Source organism: Salvia hispanica, chromosome 3 (genome assembly GCF_023119035.1).
Source record: "Salvia hispanica cultivar TCC Black 2014 chromosome 3, UniMelb_Shisp_WGS_1.0, whole genome shotgun sequence".
Lineage (NCBI taxonomy): Eukaryota > Viridiplantae > Streptophyta > Magnoliopsida > Lamiales > Lamiaceae > Salvia > Salvia hispanica.
Genome location: NC_062967.1, coordinates 42,710,560 through 42,722,442, shown reverse-complemented (window position 1 = coordinate 42,722,442; position 11,883 = coordinate 42,710,560). Strand labels below are relative to the sequence as shown.

Genomic DNA, 11,883 nt, shown 5'->3' with positions numbered 1-11,883 from the left:
AATTAAAGAGGTAAAGCCCGGATTACTCGTAATTTGGGATTGGACGGGCAGTCAATATTATTATACTATAGTGGATGATAATAATATTCTGTTTGGACTTGTATTAAATTGGGGCTCAATTTAATTAGTAAAAGTCCAACAGGTTTGGCCCAAGTCCAACCTCCATGGATCCCTAATCTGGCCCACCATAACTCAATATAAAAGGAGATTAGAAAGGAGACTTAATTGAATTTTAATCATTAATTTTCGTGCTCCCCTCTGGGAGTGGACGAAAAATCGGTTTTTGACAAAACTGATATTCTGTCTTCTTTCTAATCAAGCCCTTTTCGATTCTGACAAGCTTTGCCCACCCAAAGGTCATAATCTGAGTTCGGGATACAGATTAGAAGATTTATGGTTGAGTACGAAGATCATCTCATGGAGAAGGCGCAAGCAATCGACGATTCTTTGGAGAATCAGATCGGTAATTCTAAACCGTAGAAAATCATGAATTAGGGTTTTAATTCCTTAAACATGATTTATTTGTGTTCTTGAATGCAATTTGATTTGTTTAACATGTAGATTAATCCCATGATCGGTCAAATAGATCTGTAAATCTGATTTATTTGTGTATGCATGTCTTCCGCTGTGAAGGGGCACCAATCCCCAGCAATGTTCTTTTTCTTGAACTATAAATATATACACATATGCTATACTTCCACTCACTCACTAGGTTATTTTCTATTTCTATTTTTTATTTCTATTGGATTTGTCCCTAGATTTCTAATGGAGTTATTTTATCTATTAGGAGTATTATACATACACAATTCTTTTGTCATAAAAATATCAGATTCAAGTATATAAACTTTTTACTTTATTCTCACACACACGTATACATATAGATATATTTGTACATAAATTTATTGATTCATCATAAATAATCAAATATTATATATTGGAACATTCGCTATTTCTGCTGCTGATTGGGGCTATTTTAGTTGCTTGCTTCACTCTCCCTGTCGAGAAGGTTGGATTCTTCTTTAGTTGTTTATATTTTTCGCTAATGATTTGAGTATCTTTTAGTTCGCTTGACTCTGCTTATTTAGGGGTATTTTTTCAACTTTTGTTTTGTATGTTGCAATGTAGTAAATCTTGGTTGCTTTTGCGCAGTTCATGTTGCTTAGTTTGTGACCCTCCGAATATTATAAATAATATTAGTAGCTTATGTGCAATACATAAATTAGGTTTGATCAAATATGTACTATATACGCACGGACTAAGCTCCATGTATACGTGTGTGTGATAATAAATTAAAAAGTTTATATACTTGAATCTGATATTTTTATAATTCCCGTGCTATGCACGGACTAAGATATTTTCAAAACAATTAAGTACAAATAAATTTACTATAGCTCCGTGCAATGTACTATACGTGTTTGATCAAATATGTACAATATACGCACGGACTAAGCTCCATGCATACGTGTGTGTGATAATAAAGTAAAAAGTTTATATACTTGAATCTGATATGTTTATTAGCATGGACTAAGATATTTCCAAAACAATTAAGTATAAATTAATCAAGTATAGATGAAATAGATCCACTCACGTCTTCCATAAAATACAAATCCAATTAACCATTAATATCATAATAATTAAAAAAATATTAGAATCAATCAATTAAAACTAAAAACATCTCAACATAATACATTTTATACAAAAATCTCATGCAAATAAATACACATAGGCATGTAAAAAAAATAAGAAACTGGTCGATCATGATTTTAATGTATAATCACATATGCAATTCAAAAAAAATAGAATTATAAGTTCTATAGGTTAATACATTTAAAGTTTATTCACTTTCTCCAATAAATTAAAAGATCTAAAAACTTTTCATATCTCAATTTTATGAAATGAGTATTTGATTTATAATCTAATATCTACACCTCAAAAATATTGATAATAACATTTTTGTTAGTGCTCCGAAATTCTAATTTTATATATGTATAAATAGATTAATTTAATTCTTTATGTAAAAATAATACTATTAATTAATATTACCATCAACATGATCGTTCAGTAATAAATGTAAATTAAATGTAACCTATCTGTTATCATTCTATATATACATTATATTATAAGAAAAATAAGCTAACAAAAAAAAACTTATTTACCTACCAACTACATTCATTTCTTCCATTTCTCTTCTCAAACAAAAAAAAACCTACTACCATCGCCACCCTAAAATACCATGGCTGCCTGCTTGACTTCCTTTGCCACATGTTGTCTTCAATCTATGAGTTTCTTTTCATGATGGGATATTAGATATGGAGCTCAATTCTTCAGCAAGTTAACATGTTTAAACATAGAAAATGCTAACTTATTATTTTCAAAACATACCTTTTCGCAAAGATTAATTACAAATGACAATAAAATAAATGAAATGAAAATAATGTATAAAACGAATGTGGACTCAATGCTAAGATGATAGAGTAATACAATTATATAAATGAGAGATAATAGATAAATTATTGGAATTATGATATTCATTTATGAAGAATCATATAATTAAACCACTATCAAACAACCATTATCTAATAACGGTTAAAAAAATGGAAAGCCAAAAGGTAAAACATTAAAATTAGAAATAAGAATATATTTATTATATGATGTTATAAAAATAATATTATAAACTATTGTGAAACATTATATACCTTCAAACTTTCTATGGATCAACTAACTTCTCTTACCTTATTGATGATATGAAATCTGATTGTCCAATCTTTTTTTGAGGGATTGATTACATGAAGAGTATCATTCAAAATTTGCTCAACCTGATTATAGTTATTCACTGGTGGTTATAAGCTACATTTAAACCAATACAACTTATAAATTATAAGGAGTAAACTTTTGATCTCCTCTATGTAATAGGAGTAAAAAATAACAGTTGAATCATAACATTAAACACTTTATTAAAAAATAAAAAAAGTAAGCATATTTCTGAGCACAAATTTACTTGAACAACATAGATATAACTCATGAAAAAGGAACCGACATTATTGCTGTAAATCATTTCTCATTTCAATTTACATAACCTAAAAGCAAAAGGACATTGAAAAGAGATAAATACTAAAGCCAAATAAAATAAAAAAGTGCTCTTCCAATATTAGGAACCATGAGGTGTGGAGTAGTGTGACATCCCAATCCTTAAAAAGTTTGAGCAGCAAAATGATTGAATTCTTTCACTAATCTGAAGAGTAAAAAGAGATCAAACCTTGAGCCATTGTTACCAAGGCCATGCAGCTAGACTATAGTAGCCTGGTGTTTCCCTTTAGGCTTAACAACATAAGTCCTCCCAAACCCAATATTCCTTCTAGCTGTTCTACTCCCTGATAATCACAACAAACACTTCAAATTCGAGTCGAAATTAAAAAAAATCAGCATACAAAAACAGAGAACCATACACATATTTCTCAGAAAATGAGAATGACAAAAATCGTAATAGCATTATTATTTCTGTTAAAAATCTTTTCACTTCCTAAATTTATTAAATATCATAAATGTTAAGTTTAACTAAAAGGACGTGCAATAACTTACCTAATATTAATATTATAATTAATTAGGTTATTGAATATTCCCAAAATTATGGTAATGGAATGAGAGTTACAAAAGAGGTGGAGAGGCCATAACCGAGCCATAATTTTTTTTTCAAATATTCCAAAAATTATGGTAATGGAATGGGAGTTACAAAAGAGGTGGAAAGGCCATGACCGAGTCATATTTTTTTTTCATTAATATTACAAAATTTTCATAATGGCAATCTTGTGAATATTGTAACAACCCGAACTTTCGTACCGTATTATTATTATTATTAGCTTAAAGATAAATAATAAGGAATCGTTGTAGTATTTGAAACCTGCCTTTTACGTTTATAATAATTTTTGGAATTATAAATAATAGTTGCTTCGTTCTCAAACGAACAAATCATGTACAACAAAAAGAGTAAATCCAAAATAAAAAATTTATAGTGTTCGGCATATCCATTCGAAGCCCGATAAAATCCTGTTATCTCAAATCCTAATATATATTACAATTAGGGAAAAGTTAACGCAGTCCATTCAATGATTGTACTCATACTCCAAAAAAGTCCGGTACATCATCAGGAATAACTGAGGATGTTATTTGTTTTCCTACACCAAAGCCACGAGCTTGAACCGGGTTTTTCCTCCACCAAACCAAATCAAACAAATACATTAATAAATATCCTAAATAATTTATTTAATACAAAAGAATTAAAAAAAAAAAGGTGAGGCAGATCCTAGAGGATCGATTTTTTTCAGAATGCTGTCAGAAGAATCATATCCTCTGACAAAAAGGAATATTTGGATGAGGATTATGTCAGACCACTTGTCTACCCATATATATATACCAGCCATTTCATTTCACTACCCACCTCCTACCAAACATTTCTCTTCTCCAGAATCATTCCAACGCATCAAGGAAAGGAAGAGGACGTCCCCTCACAAAGGGAGATCCAACAAATCTATTTCACATCTAATAAGTCTTTTTCACTTTTACAAAGGTGAGTACAACAACATCTTACTTCTTTCTCCCACATATTGCAACACTAGATATAAGCAAAACATAGCCCTGCCCAAATTACAAACATGCATCCAACGTATGCTTCTAGGCAAGATTTAGTCTCTGCCAAATAGTACAACTTAATAACTACAGCAAAGAACATAGAAATAGCAACTTGTAGCAAGGAATATAGAAATAGCACTTCCTAGCAAAAAGAACAGAGGCTTATCTTAGACTAAAATATGAATCTGCCGGAGGGACTTCAGGCAGCAAGCTCGGCACTCCGTCGGAGTGCCGACGGTGACAGCCCACGCTCTAAAAATTCGTCACTGTTTCATTCTTTAAAACCTGAAATTTTGAATTTACAAAGTTTCAACATTAAAATTATAATCTTGTGAATGAAAAAAATGAGAGGGAGACAAACTAGATGAACAAGTAACTATGTTGGACACCTTACCTGTCGGAAAACGGCGTCGGTGGCGGAGGTGGTGCATGCCGGCGGTAAAAGGGGGAAAACCGAGAGAGGGGGGGAAGAGGGAGGCCGCTGCGGCGAGCCGCTATGCTCTCAGCCCCGACAAATCGGGAAGGGGGTCGGCGTCGGCGGCTGGGGCTGATTCGAGGCGGTGGTGGCGTGACGGCGGGCCTGAGGTCGACGGCAGCGGAGTGGGGGGAGACGGAGATCTGTAGAGGAAGAGAGAGGGGAAAGAGAGAAAAGAGGGAGAGAAGAGAAAGACGACAAGGAGGAGGGAACACCGACGGAGGCGGCGGTGGCTTCGGCGGATCGGCTGGTCGACGGAAACTCCGATTTGGGGGAGAATTTCTCTAATTTGTGATTTGGGGAAGAAAGGGGCTGATTTAGTGAGAGGAGGAGAGAGACCGATAAGTAATAGTATATCCAAGGGAAAAAAGTATATTGAGAAGGTATATTTTTTATTTACATTCTCAAAAAAATTATTATACCTTCTTACAAAGTAATGGACTCCAGAAAAAGGGAAAGAAGGTAAATTGAAAAGACAAACAAAAATAACTAACTTTTTACCTTTTTTTTTTATTAAGAAGAGTTAAAGATACCTTCTTAAAATGAAAGGAGGTAAAGATACCTTTTTAAAATGAAGAGTGAACTACATAAATGGTACCTGATCTTTCACTTTCGCACATAAATGGTACCTGATCTTGATTTTATATCGTTTTTGGTACCCAGTGACAAAAATAACCCTAGGTACCAAATATGTGATTTTTTTTTCATGGAGGATATTTTTGAAAATTTTCATTTAATAGTACCAAATATGTGATTATTTTTTCTTCCTTCTCATTTCTCTTTTTCTTCTTTAGTTTCTTCTTCTTTCTTTTTTCTTCATTTTCTTCTTTCTTTTTAGTATTTTATCTTCCTTTCTTTTATCTTTTTTCTCCTTAGTTTATGTTTCTTCTTCCTTCTTTTTTCTTCTTTCTTTTTAGTGGTTTATACATACATCTAATTGCATTCATAATATAAACAAAAAATAAAATACTTAATTAAATTAATTATTTAAAATAATTAAATCAATTGAATATTTTTTATTAAATTATTTTATACTCATTTTAAGGTTGAAACACCTAACTACAAATATTCAACTTTTTATATCATTATGAATACAATTCACAATGTTAAATTTTTATTAAGGTTATATTGAGTAGTTACTAATTTAATGTAAAATAATAATAATAATTATTACATAATATTATGTGATTGATAATTTATATAATTATACTACAATTATTTATTAATTACTATCAGTTTTTAGTATTATAACAATAATAATCTATATTGATTAGTTACTAATTTAATGTAAAATAATAATAATAATTATTACATAATATTATGTGATTCATAATTTATATAATTATACTATAATTATTTATTAATTACTATCAATTTTTAGTATTATAATAATAATAATTAGATATAATTATAACTATATTTATATTTAAGTATAATATTAACAATGGATATTAATATTAATATTGATTAATAATAATAGTATAAAGAATTAGGAGAATGAGAGAAGATATTATAATATCACTTTTGGTACTAATTTTATGTTTGCCCAAAATACCCTTTATGACATAAATGGAAACATATTTGTTTAAAGGGCAACTTGGGAAGAAAATTGCATCAGGTACCAAAAATGTGATTTATAGGTACCAAAAACGATATAAAATAAAGATCAGGTACCATTTACGTGCGAAAGTGAAAGATCAGGTATCATCTATGTAATTCACTCTAAAATGAAAGAAGGTAAAGATACCTTCTCAAAATGAAAGAAGGTATATTACCTCCTCAAATACCCCTTCCCTTGGAGAATAAATTTTTATGTAGAAAAGATAAATATAGTAGTTATATCCCTTTATCTCTTCATTTATCCTTTTCCGTGGAGATGCTCTAATGGAGTATATGGGCTAATTTCATTTTAGAATTGGGGGTGCTTTTTTTCCTAATTAATTGATGGGCCAATAATTTAATTAGAGTTGTTAATTTCTAATTTGGTACTGAGATTGTGGGCTAGTTCAGTAGGCTAGAATAATTAATTACTATGCCAAGAATTATCAAAGAGCAAGAAGAATTGTTGGACTGGATGGAATTAATTTTTAAAGGATTTTGGATGGAAGAATAAATTGGTTAAGCAACCTAAAATAATTACTTGCGATCCGAGTTGTTATAACCATGCGTAAAATTTGTAGTAGTGTATGAAATTCCAATTTAGTCGGAGCTCAGGAATAGCGAAAGGAGTACTAAATAATAATATATGAGTTTTAGAATTTTCTAGGATAAGTGAAATAAGAAAAGAGAATTAATTGAGGCATACATTTCTATTAAAGTTTAAGAATTTCTTGAAGTCTGATTAGTACATCATATTATATTGTTTTGTTTCCAAAAAGGTTATCTTTGCAAGTTAAAGTCGGAGCGAGAATTTCAAGTTAAGGAAATTAAACGAATGAGGTGAGCTTTCTTATACTAAAAATACAAATTATATTTTGTGAAAACTCGAACACATGTTCGTGATTTTAATGATGTTGTCTTGCCATAAATGTTTTGTGTATGATGCCTATCTGTTGGCTAAGGCCAAGTGAATTATGAATGATGATATATAAGTCGAATTCGGGTCCCAGTGAGGGTGGTGTCCCCACTCGGACTAGTGTATACGGGATACCTCTGACCGTGAACGGACGACAGAGAAGGTGACCGTGGAAGGTGGCCACCTTCCCGGCACAAGGATACCTCTGACCTGTTGGGCAGAGAAGGTGACCGTATGAGAACACCATCTCAGCGCCACAAGGATGCCTCTGACCTGTTGGGCAGAGAAGGTGACCGTATGAGAATACCATCTCAGCGCCACAAGATGATCAGATATGGCTAAGTACAGAAAAAAGGGGCTGCAGCCCAATGTGATTATTTTTAGTAAGCTCGGATCTTTTCAATAAAACCCTGAGTGTTACTGTGATAATGGCATGACAATATTTTTAAATGTATATGTGTATTTTTTTTGGCAATGTGTTCACTGAGTACTTTTGTACTCAGCCCTGCATATATTTCTAAATATGCAGGTTAAGCGGTGACGACGAGGGGTGATGTTGAGCAGGGATGGCGAATGTGTTTCAGTTTGATAAATGCTTTGATGCATCGTGTCTCCATACACGGTGTCATTCTCTCTTGACTCTTCCGCTGCAATGTAAATAACAAACTTATATTCTTTTGTATTACGCACTCTAATATATTTTTACAGTTATTCCAATTTAATTTCGTTCATTCCAGTTTTGTTGAGATTCCCCTTTCTTTCTCGCTTCTTTAATCCTCTCCTAGTCACGATAAACCGCGTTTGCTATCCTTAGCAAAGTGCGGTCGTGAAAAATATTCCCAAAACTCCCCCTTTATATATTGTATAGATTAGTTAATGGAATTACCGGTTACTGTTACGCTGATTAGAATAATTGCACATAATTTATTAATGGAATAAACGAGTAGGCTAAGTAGAATATCTGAAAAAATTTTAAAATAATGATTGGAATTATTACTTCAATATTATGAGTCTTATGAATGTTTATTAAAATAATATCGTATGTCATAGCTAGGCTACATAATTTTATGTTATTTGTAAAAATTCATCGAGCAAATTATATGGTAAAATATACTTTTTGGTCCACAGATTTTTACTACATATTTAATGGAATTAGCGTTACACTAATTAGTATTTGTAACCACCGCCAATATTAAGAAACGTACTAAAAATTATTGGAATAGATTGTTTATATATTTTGTTTATAAATATGCTTCAGTTGTAAACTTATTACTCGCTTCATCATTGCCTTCTTCATCAAACTATGAATTTTTTGTAAAAATCTACTACCTAGCAAACTTCATTTGTCATCAAAATTTAGTGTGTTCGTATTTTAGAAAAGACCAAAACCGGGACACAAATTTGTTCATCGGCTTGGAATGTGTTTTTCATGATTGTGTGGTATGTGTTTTGTCATTCTTATCTTATTAGGTTTATAGCTTTATTTTGCATGTTAATAAACTTTTGGGAATCGGGGTATTCCTCTCTTAGTCCATTGAAACAACTAAAGACCATGTGAGTGCAATGTTTGTCATTGCTATATCAAATGTATTCATTGCTTATATATGATTCTAATGGATCTCTCTATAACACGGGATATTAAGAAGTTGCAATATTATTGGGATGCAGCCAGAGCGTACTGGAGAAATGACTGACACTTAAAATGTTCTTAGCAGTAGTAATATTTTATATATGCTTGATTTTGTTGTTCAGACCTATTTTAATCCGAAAACTATACATACTCTTTAGAATTAGGTATCATAAGCACTTCAAATTGTGTTAATATACTTTTGCATATTGTTCTTCAGAATTTTGAAATATTGGTGATGCTTCATGCATATTTCTAATTGTGGTGCATTTTTTGGTAAGAAGAACAATTGGGGAAATCGTCTAAAATTAGAAAACCAAAATAGTCATGCTGTTGCATAAGTGAGAATATTAAGATTCCTAAGGAGTATGTTTTCAAGCGGTCTTGAAAAATATTCTTTTATATAATTCTATTTTGGACTCCGGTTGTTTTTCACTTGCATGGTCATTAAAATATTCATTTATATAAGGCACTTACTCCACAGAGGTAGAAGAGGTAAGGATGGAGTCGCATAGAAGCAGAGAGAGGTGAGTGAGAAGCTTTATCTATGGGCAAAAGAGGGGGGCAGCAAGTTGGATTAGCGTTGGAGAGAGGCTTTGAAAAAGAGAAGAGATTCCGAAAACGTAGGAGTTTAGTTTTGAAATTTAAGATTTTATTTTTTGAAGTAAGACTTAAATGGGGGAAATGTTGATTAATTGGAAATTAATAAGATTAATGGGTGTCAATTTATCCTTTAATTAATTAATGGGATAGATGAGTATATAGGAAATTTAATAGTACTATATACATCTTTTGAATTTTTTACATTCCAAAAAATAATTAACAAGATAATTACAGTAGTGGGAATAATGTTCATTATGATTTTACTACCATCATCATTATTTTCACGGACAGAGCAAAATAGAAAAAGAAAAATGAGACTCTAATTCGCAGACTAAGAAAGTATTGCTTAATATTTTAAAATTTGGATAACTATAAAAATAAACTAATTGTTCGTGCTATGTACGGGTGTTACAAATTCAACGCTATAAATTATATAGTAAATATAATGGGTCGTGAATCGCTCGGGTGTGATACTAGTTAATTAAAAATGGAACTCTTTTCGTCCCTAAATAGTTAAAGTGGAAAAAATTAGAAGTAAAAGATAGAATAGTGTAAATAAAACTTTTATCTACATTATTCTCTATCTTACTTTAGGCCATCCACATCTCCGTCTCAATAAGGTCTCATCCCTTAATTATTCATGGGTCCCACTGCACTTTTTACCTCTTCTATTAACTAAGAGACAACACCTGCAATCTGTTAGAGTTTGTATACTAGAAATCACGTTTCGAGTGATTGAATACTGTAAAACTCTTATTTTATTTTCCAAGGAATAAAACAGATTATTTTTGTCATAATGTTGTTATGTTTTACATTTAATGGATGTTAATTGCATGTTTAAATGTATAAGTTAACTTAACAAAATCTAAGTCTTTGTTTTAGTAGATCGGTTGTGGGCGACGTCCACTTTAAGGTAATACGGTCAGTCCTAAAAAAAGAAAAAAAAGAATTTCACGACCTAGATGGAATTAGACTATCCATCGTGAAAGGTTGCAAAGTCAGTCCGCATATTTTTAAGCCTTACTGAAATAAGATAACATTGGTGTGGTAAAGCACTGAACGGATCTAATAGCAATACGAGTCTTTATGCTATCTACTGAAAGACGAGGTCTTGATAAATATTTGTTTCTTAATCAATGTAGGTTAACATTGAGCATACGGTATAGATTATGCATTACTTTGACTTATCAAATAGTGCGGGTTTTTCGCAACCAATAATCCTGATACATTGGGTAGAGGTGATTAATATCTAGCGGTGCTAGGATTGCTATTATATTGAATCGTGCGCAAGGTGAGTCTCGTTTGATAATGTCCTCAAGAGGAGCGCGGAACTAGGTTTTATTATTCGAAACCTAGCTAGTTGGAGTTTGATTACTCTAAGAATAATAAATAAGCGTTTCATGCTAAGTCCACTCTTGGAATTAATAAGAAGTTAATTAATTAAGTCCATAGCAGACATTAATTAATTAATGGACATTTTTATCTTAAGCGCGGGAAGTGAAAGTTAAACGGAAACCCGGATTACTTATAATTTCGGATTTGGATGGGGAGAGTTCAATATTACTTCTATAGTGGCTGCTCGTAATATTCCAATTAAAGATTGTATTAAATTATGAGTTCAATTTAATTAGTAAAAAGTAAATTGGGTGAGCTCATATTCAAAACCTTCCATAGATCCCTGTGTGGGCCCAAAAAGAACTTAATATAAATAGGAGAATAAAGGACACATAAATCATTATTATTGTTATTACTCAAAATTTCGTCCCCCTCTATCTTTGAGGAGCTCGAAATTTTCTCCTCTTAGGAGTAGGATTTGTTTTGTCTCTTTTATTTAAGTCCTAGTATTCCGGTGAGATCAGCCCACACTGATATTGGAGTACAGTTCGGGAACCAGAGAGAAGATCCGTGGTCTAGTATTCAAAGCGTCACGTGGAGAAGTCGCTAGCCATCGTCAATTATTTGGATAATTAATAAGTTATTATTTCTGCTTCGTAGAAAAGCATGTTTTAGGTTTCAATTATACTTAAAGCATTATGA

At 31.6% G+C, this 11,883-nt stretch overlaps 2 long non-coding RNA genes across 2 annotated transcripts; one reads left to right on the top strand and one right to left on the bottom strand.

Annotated features, from left to right (window-relative positions):
* The first annotated feature begins 4,021 nt into the window (after positions 1–4,021).
* Positions 4,022–8,347, top strand: LOC125211801. The gene is made up of 3 exons (XR_007174568.1): positions 4,022–4,564; positions 7,480–7,540; positions 8,146–8,347. It is a non-coding gene; the product is annotated as an uncharacterized LOC125211801 (long non-coding RNA).
* LOC125211800 lies at positions 4,483–5,447 on the bottom strand. Its single transcript, XR_007174567.1, has 2 exons — positions 5,021–5,447; positions 4,483–4,911 (listed from the first exon to the last, which is right to left on the bottom strand). It is a non-coding gene; the product is annotated as an uncharacterized LOC125211800 (long non-coding RNA).
* Positions 8,348–11,883: the final 3,536 nt, after the last annotated feature.